The following is a 14,640-nucleotide window of genomic DNA, read 5'->3' on the forward strand; positions in this document are numbered from 1 at the left end:
CAACAAAATGTAGGATTCAGTTCAAGTTTTCAGTATTTAAATAATCTTGCCCTAGAGTATATTAGTGAATTACTAATGCCTTAGACCTCTGCTAGGCCTCTCGGGTCCTCTGAGTAAGGCCTGCTAGTTGTATCTCATTCAAGACTGAAAACAGAGGGGGCTGTGCGTTCGCTGTCCTGGGTCCCAGGCTGTGGAACAGTTTCCCCCTGGGAGTCAGGTCAGCAAACTCTCTTGGGTGTTGTAAGTCACAGCTGAGGACCTATCTTTTTTTTTTTTTTTTTTTTTTTTTTTTTTTCAAAAGTGTTTTTGTGCTTGAGTTATCATGTACACTATTTTGATTTGTGATGCCTCTTCATGTTTTTGTTTTCATTGTGCCCTGTCTCCTTTTACAATGTTTTTTTTTTTTTTTTTTTTTTTTACTGTTATAACTTCTACTTGTTTATCCTGCTGTTGATGTCAAAATGGCTTCTTTGAAATTAAGTCTGTTGAATATTTGCTGTCACAGGGCAGTGAAGTGTAAATGTTTCTGTTGTTAGGCAGAGCTTAACTCTGATTCTCAAGCATCAAAGATAACAGATAATTTCACCATCAAATGATCATGACTGGTCCTGTGGGGCTGGTGAGGGCAGTGTAGAGACTCAGTTACACAGCCAGTGCAGGTAGAGTGCAAAGAAGGAGCTCTGCCATAAAATTGCTCCTAGAACTCCTTTATTATCAGGCCTGCATCTCTGCCTGAGAGACTGAAGGTTTTTGCTCTAACCAGCACTACAGCAGCTGTTTTCACTAACAAGCAGTGCTTCAGTCAGAGTGGGTAAGAACTCAGTGAAATCAGTGAACGTTGTGTGTACTATAAGTAAACACACAGGTATTGGATAAAGAGTGGAGCCAGCTGGGCTGAGATTAAAAAAAAAAAAAAAAAAAAAAAAATCAGAAATTACACACGGCCTGCACTGGGTGCTCTGCCAGGCCACCTTTGTTACATAAGGATCAGCTGCAGGATAAACTACACGTTGTGTGTAGTAATGTTTATGTGTCAGTGTGCGTGTGTGTGTCCAGTACTCAAGTACAGCATATGTTTACTTTTTTCCTTAAGTGAGTTTGGTGCTAGAGGTACCCCACGTCCTTCCTCTTTAGCTCATCTTCTGCCTTCCTGCTTTCCCACGCCCCCATCTCATCTGCTCGCTGTCTCCTCCAGCTGAGTCCCCTTAGTCTTTTCTTTCTTTCTTTCTTTCTTTCTTTCTTTCTTTCTTTCTTTCTTTCTTTCAATTTAAACACTTACAGTAGGTGCTCTGAATATGTTTTCAAGTCACTGTCATTTCTACAGGAGCAATGGTCAGGGTAAAGACATGTTCACAAAAAAAAAGAAATGAAAAAACTCAACTTGATGAATTGAAATCATACAGGAAATAATTCATAATACAGGTGAGTATAGTGACAACAAAATGAGGCATTTTTAAACCATGAATCATAAACAACAACACATGAAATAATCCTATACATATACACAGTAAACATTAAAACAATGTTAGGAATTGAAAAGACCTTAAAATTTGCCAAGTTGTCTTGCAACAGTTTGTTTATTGTTTGTCTTCCAGGTTTGATTTTCTTGCAAAATAGTTCATGAATGCAATACTACTAGTTGCTGATGTGAAAGTCCCAGATGGCGGACTTATCGGCCAGCGCTTGAACATAGCATAATAGTTATGTGTAATAGCAGAAATTTTAGGTCTGGATCACCACCAAATACAGCTCAGATGAGGGCTAATCGTAAAATGTAAGGCAATTTAAAAAAAAAAAAAACACTTTAAGAGACAGTTTTAGAGAGTTCCTGCTAACAAACAGAATAACATAACACAACCACCCTCCAACTTCAGAGGCAGAAATGATTACAGAATTTAAGAAATTACTAGAGAGGATGTGCCTCTCTATTCTCTCAGACAGAAGTACACACACACACACACACACACACACACACACACACACACACTTGACATATGTGTTATGGGTTCTATTTGTCTGTTAACTGTTGCAGTGAGCCAGAGGCCATAGAGAATGAAAAGTTTATATTAAAACAATGACTCATGTTCTACCCTTGAGTTTTGGTACCTACGAGAAACATGAGAAACATCACAGTGCAGCACAGAAGGAATTAAACTCATCTTAGAAATCTTCATCACTGCTGCTTAATGTTAGGCCAGAGTGAGACTGTGGTTCACAAAGCATTGCATGTATGCACACATGGGTGCACATACACATTCACACAAACACTATAGAATAATGTACTGCCAAGTGAGCTGTGCTGATTTGTGTCAGATAGTCGCAGTTCTGTATACCATGAAACAAATTTGGGTTTCCATCCATGCATTTTTATGCAGTTTATGATGGTTTAGTTTATACACACTGAGCACTTCAATAAATTTCCTTTAATGTTGCAAAATATGGCACCGCATAAATACTCTTTATGGATATGTAGCTTCCTTTTATGCTCACATTAACTCATCAACTCACTTTTTTGTGCAGCATTTCAAAAGTTCACCAAAATTAACTTGATGGCTGGAGGGCAACAGAGCCATTGATAGTTTAAATCTTTACCCACCTGTATTTGAATTCCACTCCAAAAACCATCTGTCTGACAAAGTGGAAGAGACAGGAGTTGGGAGGCAGCTTTTATCGTGCAAATGAAAGATCTGTTTTTGCTACACTTTGTTGTAGGATACTGAACCAAGCAGTTCTCAAGGCTAGTAAATACATATGCAGCGAGAAGCAATGAATTAGTAATGAGTTATGCTATCCCCATGGCTCTCCAGTGTTAGAAGAGAAACAGGGAAGGAACGAAGGAAAGCTAGGAAGTGACAGAGAAAGACAGGGGGGTGCAGAGAGGAAAGACAGATTAGAGGAAGAGGAGTAAGATGGAGACAGAGTGACTGAAAGAGCACTTCATTAAAGTGGCTTTTATTATAGAGCCTGTATACGTGCTCCTTTTTGTCTTTATATCCTCATCTGTCATCTCGCCACCTCTCCCCCATCATAATCCCCCCACACCACCACCACCACACACACACACACACACACACACACACACACACACACACACACACACACACACACACATATCCTCTCTCTCTTTCTCTCTTTTCTCTCTGTCCCCCTTCTCTTTCCTCTCGGGCCATCTTGCATTTTCCTTTTTTTCTCTTTGCTTCTGTCTTGCCCTCTTTTTCTCCCTCTCCTTATTTATCTCCATCATTACGACTGGTGTGAATGACTGCAGTGGCCTTTTGTAAAGGAGGAAACAGACAGAGAGAGAGAAGAGGCAGTCAGACGAGCCTAGCTTACTCTCCTTTACCCCAGAAAACCCCCCTGGAGGCCAAGCAGTGTACTCTAGTTTTACCTGGCCCAATTTTACATTGTCTGATTCTACGCCTGTATTATTTAGGGGTTTTGCCAGGCGGTCGAGACTGAACAAAGCTGAACTCGGAGAGTATGGCCGTCCTGGCACATTGTCCCTTGCAGTTCAGCTGGAAAGTGTTGAAACTGGGCTAGAATCTGGGCCAGCAGAGCTAGGACACAGATCAGTGACAAACTAGTATAAAGTGTACAAATGAAACCCATTAAATAAATACTCACCCAAGATTAATCATGTTTACTGCCATAATTATGAGGCAAATTCAAAGTCAAAGAAAATAATAACTTCATTTTCTGTGCTACATTAGCACTCACATATTGCTTCCTAGTTATATTTGTCATTGGGATTTGTCATTTGTCCTATCTCCACCAGCCCCAGCTACATCACCCCTTATGTAACACCCCAAGCTGTTGTAAAGATGGATCCAACATGCCACTGCTTTATCAGTCCCTCAAATGTGGCTCCCATCCGATCATAATTATGGCTGCCAAAAAGCGATCCCTCATCTTTTGGTTGCAATTCCCCTGAAAACTTAGACAATATATACAGTTGCGAGCTGTTGCAGCACAGCAAACACATTTAAACTGACATTAAATACAGGGATTTTTCTGTGATTGCTGTTTCTGTGATCGTTTTGGTTAGTGTAACCATTCCGGTTGTCGTATTAAAATGTAATTTTTGAAGTCTTGTTCGTTTCACTCTCAGCATTGAGATCAGGTGAATGGAGTGGAATGGATGGATGATGGATGGATGTATGGATGGAGAATAGACAGAACAGAAAAGACTTGTTTCTTCTGTTGAGATGCTTGGAGCAAAAGAAGCAAGGAAGCTTCCTATGGTTGCATTTTTAGGAAATGTGCTTGGAAGTGTCTCATTAAACTCGAAAACATATAAGGACACTTCAGTGTAGGTCCTGATTTATGAAATTTTAAGGAGACATTGAGTGTTTCTTTTGCTGCATAGGATAACCCTTAAGACTGTGCAGTGAGCTGAAAATTTTGGCACCATAATGCAATTTGCCTAACATAGCCGCTAGTCATCCTACCAGAAGTAACTAAATTCAGCATTAGCTAGCTAGCTTGAAGGTAGCAAGCGTTACATTTATGTCACATTGATTTATGGTCTTGTTTTGCAAGAGGCTTGATAACCATGGAAACCGGTGACACCGCATGCAATTCTATGTTAGTCATGTGACATTTCCTTGTTAGGTTGTCAAATTTTTATGAAACCTTGCGGACAAAATGGGTTCACAACCAAAACAGCGTTCCTTGCTTTGTATCCGTGTATAATAAGAAGCTTCCATGCAAATGAAACAGAGAGCGTCCTTTCTGGAGAGGAAACAGGAAGTGTGTCTGGGCTGTAGAGAGTTCAGTGGCTGGACTTCTCTTCTGACACCACAGAACAGAGAAACAGAAAGGAGGAGAGAGTAGGGCAGAAAGGAGGTTAGAACTGATCCGGATTTATTGGCTCAGCTGGTCATAAAGGAGGCCTCATCCTCGCATTGCATTATGCAAGCGAAGATCTGCGAGCTACAGGTGAAAGATGACTGCTCTGCAGACACATAGATTCTCTGTGTCTCTGTCTCCTTCTTATCCTCTCTCTCTCTCTCTCTCTCTCTCTCAGGATGGATGAGTTTAATACTGAGTTGGTTAGAAGCAGAGGCAGATTCTTCAATGAGGTTGCATTCTTTACTTGGACTCATGAAATAAAAACCAAGTCCTCACCCTTTCTCCACCTACCACCTCTACTCCATCAGCCCTCTAGCTTCTGTTCTGTCCTTCCCCTCTTTCACCCTCTTAAGCTCTCTCTTCCCTGCATCTTTACTGAGGAGCCCCACTGAGCATCGATTGGGTGCATGCATCTAGTCATCTACGAGAAACAACAAGATTTTGATGCTAACACATATACTCAAAGTCCCTCATTCTCTCTTCCTCCCTCTCTCAATCAAAGGCAGATGTGCACACACACACACATACACACACAGAGAGCAGTAGAGCAGAGAGGTACACACAAATGACAACACATGGGGGCAAGAGTGCAGAAACACATCTCTGCTGAATACATCGATAAACACAAACATGCACACCCGACGGATAATCCACTCGCAAAAAAATCCTATATACATAGTGACAGGTGTTCTTGAAATAGCCGTTTGTATGTGAAACAGCGGTGCTAAAAAGTTAAGAAACAAGTTGGGGTGGGAGGTGGAAGGGTTAACTGCTTGTGTCTACCTCAGCAAAGAAAAGAGCCAAAAAAGCGATAAGAAAAAAAAATAGGCGAGGGGAAAAAAAAGCTAAATAGGAGAAAAGCTAGAGCATGCTCTGCCTTTCCTCTGACCTGGTTCCAGTTAATCCGCCTACTTTAGACGATGAACATTACCTCCACACTGTATTTATAGTGCCTTTTTGTGTGTGTTTGTATGTGCAGGCCCATGTGTGGGATGTGTATACATGTGTGCACGTATGTGGATTTTGATGTGTATGTGGCCACGACTCTGGACGAAATGCAGTTTAGGCCTACAGGCACAAGGCGAAGTGATCCCATTGCATACAATTAGTAAGAAAAACACACTCAAATGGAATAGGAAAGTGGGTATGCCACTGGTACTGAATGTTTTGCTGTGGCTGCTTGCTGGTTGCACTGACGAGCACTTGCACAATTGATTAGAAATTTGGATTACCTGCAGAATATGCAGTTTCAGAGAAGCTTTGAACAAAGATGATGGCAGCAAGGTGTTGAACTGGAGGGCCGAGGAAGGGCTTATTGCTACAGAAATTTAGAAAGCTCAAACTAGGAAATTAAAATAAGATGGCTATAAACAATGTGGTGGAAGTAGACGATGATGATGGAAAAATGAGGAATTATTGGATTTGTAGTATTTAGATAGTGATTGTGCTAGTGTTGGGATGAGTTATGGGCAGACTGACCAGCTCATACACACTGAAAAAAAAAACTAAACTTCCATCCATACTCTGCTTGGGCTGGTCGACATCCAAGGCCATGCTGGGGACCCCTCACTGTCTATTCGCCCCGTTCTCCAGTCAGGTAAGCCAGGTCGACCAAGCCAGTAAACCCGCCCAGACTCTATTGTCCTCCTTTTGGGTATACACACACTTATGTTAGCGAGTGAACAGCCCTAGAAAACATTATATTAATTCAACTGGCTCACCTCTTGTAACACTAGAGCAATGAAAAACAGGATTTTTTTTTTTTTTTTTCAAATTTAGTATTTTTCTTGAATAATGACTTTGTCATCCACCAAGATCCAAGACTTCTGTTGTAAACTGTAATAAAATGGACTTTTAGGGGCTACATTTTCTACAATCATGCATTCCAGCAGGGATGGGTGGACTTAAAAGGCTTTGTCCTTGCACAGTAATGATCAGACCAATTGTCCAGCAAAGTGAAAATATCCTGTTTATTTGAACTGAAATAGCTACAGGTCTTACTCGCACTGCAGCAAAATGGTAGCAAATGTTTTCATAGCAAACACTGCTGAAGAGAGCTCACTGGGTAAAAACCTGCACTTTGGAGGTTTGTAATGCCAGAGTTGATGTGGAAAAAATCCACACCTGACTCCACTGCTCACTGCATATTAGCCTGAGGCACTTTGGTAGCCCTTGCCTCTTCTGATAACACATTAGATTAGTAAAATAGTCTTTGGTATAATGATGGATTTATAGCCGGGAACAGGACAAAATCAGTGTGCTGAGCTAACACTAAGGCTACTATTAAGGCTAGAGTGAAAGTAGCTTTTAGTTTCCAGCAACACCGATCATTTGACTCAGGAGGAATCAGGTGATTTCTGATTCTGACTCCAGATTCTCACAGTTTTATGTTTTCTACACCGTATGATGACAGTAAGCACAAGACATTTTTTAACTTACTTATATCACGGCCCGATTGGACTACCTTGTTTTATAGCTTATACGATACGATACGATACGATACGATACGATACGATACGATGCGACTTTATTGTCAGCTTACACTGAAATTTGTTTTGCCTCCATGGCATCAACGTTCACAATACGATACAAACAGGACAAAACTGGTTACAGACAAAACATTGCAGTACATTACAAGACAGACGATGGACAGGACAGGACACTGGAGCAGAACGAGCAAAACACCAAACCTCTCCTCTGAATCATCGATTTTGGTTTAAATGCAGGACAGACTGATATACAAAAGAGTTCTTTAGTCTGTTTTTCTGAAATTTAGGGACTCTGAACCGCCTCATGGATGGCAATAGTTGATATTCACCATTTAAAACATGTAAGGGGTCCGAAGAGATACTGTTTGCCAGTCTTATATTTTGCATTATATGTTCTTAGATTGTTTTTGTCTTTTAGAGCATGCTGCTCACATTCCCAGCAACAAGTGCTGTATCCCTTAATTAATCCCCTAATCCCTTTAAAAAAAAAAAAAACAAAAACAAAAACAAAAAAACAGATTTTTTTGCATCAATTTGCAAAAAAAAAATTGTTTGAGACAGATCAGATCATAAAGACAGTTTTCATTGTAAGATTGCATTACAATATATCATCCACGAGCCAATCTCAAATGATAATTCTCTATAAATTGTTTACGAGTTTGTAAATGCGTTACCAAGATATTACCAAGTACATTCACTTTTGTACCAGTGTGATGTGCACAGTTTTGTACACACTTTGATGCAACATGTGCTGCTCAGTGACACCTGTATGAGTCTGTCATCACTCCGTCTGTGACTGACCTTCAGTTGAAGCACCTGGGGTCTAAATTCTGCTGAATTTGCACCATAAATGGGGGAAATTCAAAGAGAAATTCTGCTTGGGGATCAATATTGGTATGTTATGTTGTTATTATTTGATATCCAGAGGCTGTTTTTGCTCCTCCTAAAATGGTAGCATGGTGCAAAATCCTACATAAGCACACCTCCAGCATGCTCCACAGGTATACTGGATGCTATAAGGTGAGAGCAGCGTACCCACACACTGTTTAAAAATAGAGAGGGCCTTGACAGTCCTACACGGGGCTTCACAGCACAGGCCTCTGTGTTGAAATTGTCTCCTGCCTTATGACTCTCATCCAAAACTTCAATCACCGTTCCCCAGTCCTTTCACCTCCTTCCTCTGCTCCTCCTCTTCGCTCTTCTTCCTCTCTTCTCTCGTCTCTCCAGTGAAGGGATTTCACTTCTATAAGTCCTCTATCGCACTGAATATTTCACAAAAGCACTTTTCTGTTGCGCACACACAACACGGCGCTGACTTTCTCACGGATTGCTCTCACTTTCAGTCCCTCGTGCTCTTTACGTCTGTCTCTCATCATGCTTTGTCTCTGCCTTTTATTCTTCCTCTGGCTTTTCATCTTCTTCTCAATCTTCATTTCTCCCATGACTGTTCCTCTTCTTTTTTCTTTTTTTTTTTCAAGCCCCATCGCTCACTCTGCATTCAACATCAGCTTTATTCCTTCTCACAGATATACAGATAGACTTTTGCTCTCCCACCTCAAACCTAACCATTTTGCCCCTTCCTTTTCTCTTCAATCTTTCTACACAGCCTTCTAGTTATTTCCTTACACCCATCTCTTTAATGAAGAATCCTCGAGTTGCATTTAAACAAGGCAGTTTTTAGGCAGTTTCATCATCAGGGACCTCATTATCATTATGATTATCATCGGCCAGGCAACACACTCCTGCCTGGCCGCTATACTGTACTGCATCCTCATAGATCAGTCTAATACTGTATGCTGACCATATTGAGAATAATTGGTTATCGGGTCAGTTCAACCGACTTGTAATATGGCTAAATTTCCATAGCCATTAAGGTTACCTAAAGGCTCCGCAGCTGTTCCTGTACAATGAGCAGTTGTTTACATCTTTTATTTCAGATTGGGTGAATATATCCTAATGTAGCAAGCTGCAGCTTAATGAAACGTATGTCATCATGTACCCCCAAGCACTGATCTCAGCTACTGTACCATTTCAAATAGGTACATTCCAGTTAGAGAGAGAAAAAAATGTTTATTGCCTTCTGGCATCGATGAAGATTGTGCACAGGAACTGCATGAATTATTTATGTGGTATGCAGACTTGGCCTTTTTTTTATAGCCGTATGTATGTGTATGCGTGCTTTTGTGTTTGCCCTGTTGATTCAGCTTTTCCTCTTGAAAATGAGATTCTTCATCTTATTATTGTTAGTCAAGGCCCGCTGAGTGCTGTCCTGCTCTGCCTCTGAGACTCAGATCCGCAGCCACACACAAGACAATCCTACAAGGAGCAAGGAGCCACTTCTCAATTCTACTCTAATGCCTTTGCAGGCGGCTTGCAGAGAAAACAGCTGCTGTTCACATCTTGTCATTTGGATCATGATGACAGGACAAGAATTCTCCTTCCTTTCAACCCCCTTCACATTGCGTTCCTCTTTGCTGATTGTGGCGACATGCGTACAAACTAGACTTTTTATATTTGGAATTCAATGCAGAGGCAGGCATTTGAAGTGAAGTCCCATTTGAGGAACTGGTTAATATTTCATACATAGCTAGATGCTATACTACAGCATGCTGAAATACTACACACCACCCTGGAGTGTTCTGGCGCCTGCAGTTGCTTCAGGCTAATTACATCAGAGTCTACATTCACTTCATGTACCTACTGCACATGTAAGACTGAATGAGGACTGTGAATCACAATTTTTGGGTGTCTAGCTCTGGGTTGCCTCAGATATAAAAAAAAGTATACTTACCAAGTAGCCTAATTACAATATAGTTAGTATATTATTCTACAGTTATAAGTTATCTAATAGCAATTTTCCTAATTGTGACTGCAGTGTGACTTGCAATATAGTTTAAGCTCTAGGTTTGTATTTATTGTTTATGTTGTTTGATATACTTTATGGAGCACTAGCATAACAGCACAATATGGCAATGAATTTACTGCTCTGTATTTTATATCAGAGTCAGAATCATATCACTTTATTGATCCCCAAAGGGAAACTTTATAAGGATGTAGTGTTGTAAATTGCGTCCAGCAGATGTTTAACTTCTGAATTAACAAATGAGTCCACCGGCGAAACATAACAGCTTCCATAAAAGCTGTCATTACATAAAATAAATAATGTGCACAATAAATAAAATCTTGCAATAAACTCTCACAGTTTTTATATGGATATCATTGCCTTTCTTAAGTAGCATTTACACAGTACCTGCTTTTGATGAAAATCCATCTGCAGCAACTTAAGTGCTGCTTTTCTTAGGTGCTAAATTGTCCCTCTCTGTTCTTCTGTATCATCAGCGGAAGTACTCAGTTTGTTCTGCTTGATGGTATTTCTGCTCCCATCTTAAACTCTACATATACAGAGTAGGAGAGTGTGTTATGTTTTTAAAGTGTGTTATGCTTTGATTATGATTCAAAATTGATTCAGCTCTTCCAACATAAGTTACGGTCGATCACATCTGAAGATCAGTGTAGCCTTGCATGTTTTCTCAAATTCAAGATAGCTGCTAGGTTGCCCAAACTGAGGGGCTTTAACTGCAGTCAGTGTTGTTTACTCAGTAGGCAGCAGCATGGTGTTGATTCTTACTGAACAGCATCACATGTCCATGCATCAGCTGTCCAGAGCACACTGAGTTACAGTGACCAGACCAGTGCATAGTTTACCACATAGTAGGAACCAGGGATTGTCTTGGTTTCTAGCTGGATGCCCTGAGTCCTGACAAATATCTGCAAAACACTAAAATATCCCCATTCTCAAGATTCACTAGTGAATTGTTCTGATTTTTTGCTATTCATGCCTGCAATTTGAGCTTAACACATTACATTTATTATAAACCAAAAATGATGAGTGTCTGCTGCTGAATGGTATAAGGGTCGAAGATCGTGAATCGCCACTGAAACATCTTGCTCTACAAGCACTTTATGGGTGTCTTTATTCACACATTTTTAAACACACACAGACATCTTATACATGTTATGCATCTGAATCTGCCGGGGCTTCAGTGTCTTGCTCAAAGACACCAGGACTGATTCTTGCCAACATAACTGATTGAACCCAGGTCCTCCCGCCTTGCTACTGACTCTGCCACCCTGTCTCCCAACATATGTTTTGACACAGGACAGCCTGCACCACTGATGAAAACCTGTGTAAAAATAGTACCAAAATGAAAGGTGAGACAAGGGGCTCTGTTTTTGTGACAGCTCATGGCAGATGGCGGGGCTTTGTGCCACAGAAGTGGCATTTTTGTCAGGCATACACAGGTTTTCTTTTCGCCTGAGGCTGTTTGGTATTTTGGTGACTCGCCGTGATCCTGACTTTGCCCAAGGCGGGAGAAGAAAAAAGAAGTAAGGGGTGTGTCAGTAACAATCAGGCAGTGAACTGCAATTTTGGTGTCAACAATTACAGGAATTTGTGCTTGTATCACCCACCGGCTAAGACCATGTCAAAAAGCGAATGGAGCAAAGCGCAGCCATACTGTATGCTATTTTTGTAGCTTCACCAAGCAATGTGTGCCATCAACAGATCCTATTCAAAAGCTTTCCAAGTCTTTTGGAAGATGATATGCTGGCCAACTTCACAGATACAAATCACTCAAGCAAGAAAAAATATAAGACAACATTTTTCATTCTGACAGTATACACATATGTAAGTGATTGTCATCCAACATAGTATGCGCCACATCACATAGTGTAGGGGTTGTGGAGGCAACTAAATCCTTTATAGATATCAGCGACTGGCTGGTTGGCTGGTGGATGCCCGCCACCCCCACCCCCCCACACATACAACCTCCACTCTCTCTTCCGTAACCAAACTGTCCCTTCAGTTTGCTGCCAACTTGTTTGGCTCTTTGTCTAATATCAATGAGCCATTTCCTACATTGGCCAATGATTCTTCCAGGACCAGAGCAACATTGTAACCAAATGTGTTATGTCCTCCCAAGCTAATTTCACAACATCTGCCACCGGCAGCTTATTTAATGTCCCAGCGATTCTGCACTGCCTGCACAAGGACATCAGTTTCCTCCTGGGAGAAGCTTTTGTGGAGAACCACTCCAGTCTGTTCTCAGCTATTATGGAATTGTTAGAGCATTGTGACACAGAGCTGCACTGCTTTTAAAGGAGAGGGAAAAAGTGATTTGATTGATCATGATTGAATCCTGATCTGCCACACTACTGTTAATGAATTCATCCTAATACAGCCCTTTTCCCAGCTGCGCCATATGTGCTCTGCACACCTTTGGACACACAAAACCTGTGTTTCGTGACCCAGTGGAGGCCCCCATGGCATGAAAAGTTATCTGCATATTTAATACATGGTATGTGGTAAACTGCGCATGTTTTTTGGCATTTTTCTGCTGGACATTTTTCAGCCCGGCACCTGTTTAGATGTGAGTGTGATCATCTGTAAAATAGTTTTGCAGCGCCTTTGGCCATGAAACTAACGGAAATCAGTCACCACACCCTGTGCACTCATCCTGCGTTTGACTGCGGTTTATGTTGTGTGCCACTGATTCATAAAAATAAAGTTGACTGTCTGTAATCATCCGTAGCTTTGTGAAATCAGAACCTAAACATCTCTCTGGTAGTAGCCCAAAACACTATTCTGCATATATATGTATATGTATATAATCAACATTATAGCAGTAAAATGTTTGAGTTCATTTGGTCAAGGTTGGCCACCTCCCAGGTGTTGCTGTCTGTCAAATGCTTTGAGCAGAGTTACATTCTCCAACAGATGACATTTGACCATGGTTATCTGGATAAAGGCTTTGCAGGTGGGGATCAGATGATAGAGAGTAGTGGCTTGAGGGGAGCACTAGTGCAACAAGGTGGTTCGAAAGTGACTCTGACAGGCACTGATAAGTGGTTTGAGTCCCATGGAATTACAGGGGTTACTGGTCCTAGCTGTCCCACCGTTGAATGTCACCAGTGTGTGTGTGTGTGTGTGTGTGTGTGTGTGTGTGTGTGTGTGTGTGTGTGTGTGTGTGTGTGTGTGTGTGTGTGTGTGTGTTTGTGTATGCTGCTGACATAATCATATTGGAACATACCCAAGCATCATCATTTCATCATGCTCCTTTTCCTTACTATCCCCTCTCTCTCTTTGTCTGTGTTTTCCTTATTGTCTTGATTCCTTTACCTTAACTTCCCCTCTATGTGTCTTTCTTGTTGTAACATTCCCAAGAGACAAAATGACCTAATTCACATCTCAAGGCTTGTGCCTTAGCCTGCTTGTTCTTTCGCTCTTTCTCTCTTACTCTCTCTCTCACACATATACACACAGGTCCTAGAGCAGCAGTACTAGGAATAGTGGTAGTAAAGAGCAAGAATGATTCATATAATGAATAAAATATCTCTTAATACACAAAAGGTTAGCTTTGCACTGGTTCTTTCTACTTAACCTCTCTCCCTTGTTTCCTCTGTTTTCGTAAACAATTTTCTATTTAGACCAACTTATTAGTAAACACTTCTGCTGTCAGTATTTATGAGTATGTGTATGCCAATACAACTGTGTCTTTGCACCACTGGTGCGATCTGCCATATATATCCTCTCTCTCTCTCTCTCTCTCTCTCTCTCTCTCTCTCTCTCTCTCTCTCTCTCTCTCTCCCTCTCTCTCTCCCCCTCTCTCTCTCTCTCTCTCTCTCTCTCTCTCTCTCTCTCTCTCTCTCTCTCTCTATATATATATATATATATATATATATATATATATCCTTTATAGAATATGAGTCTGATTTTGATACAGCTTTGTTGTGGATGACACAAATTTCCATTATCATATCTGGTAATAATAAATTTGTGAGCAACTGTTGTGTGGTTTTAAATGTCAAGTAAGCTATGACACGTTCCAAGAAATGAGATTCGTTATGTGGCATGGCCCAGGACAACCCAATGTAAAGTCAAGCAACACAGAGTTATTTTGGCTTTTGTCAAATAAGAGAAAGAGTGTAAGATTCAAAAGCTGAATAAGTTACAGTTTGTAAGTGTTCAATGCAGCAATAATCGCAGCAGTATAGAAGAGCATTTTATTCTATTTCATGATTTATCCATGCAGATTAATTAAGAACAAATGAAGAGTTTCGTTGCAAAGTGAGATATCAGTTTGGAATGAAACTGCATCTTATGTCTCATATTCATTCTTAAAATCTTGTTTTTCTTAAAACAAGTGAAGAAAAAAATCATCCAGTGGGATGAGAGGATCCCACTTGTTTACAGTGCAGTTTCACTTCTTCAAGAACATTTCCTGGGAACAAGTGTAAATAT

The 14,640-nt window shown here is 40.8% G+C and overlaps 1 protein-coding gene across 2 annotated transcripts in view; it reads left to right on the top strand.

Annotated features, from left to right (window-relative positions):
- camkvl (CaM kinase-like vesicle-associated, like) overlaps nucleotides 1–14,640 on the top strand; it is a 45,856-nt gene that overhangs the window by 5,811 nt on the left and 25,405 nt on the right. The gene's annotated exons all lie outside the window — the stretch shown is intronic.

The sequence above is a fragment of the Myripristis murdjan genome, chromosome 7, assembly GCF_902150065.1.
Source record: "Myripristis murdjan chromosome 7, fMyrMur1.1, whole genome shotgun sequence".
NCBI classification, from domain to species: Eukaryota; Metazoa; Chordata; class Actinopteri; order Holocentriformes; family Holocentridae; genus Myripristis; species Myripristis murdjan.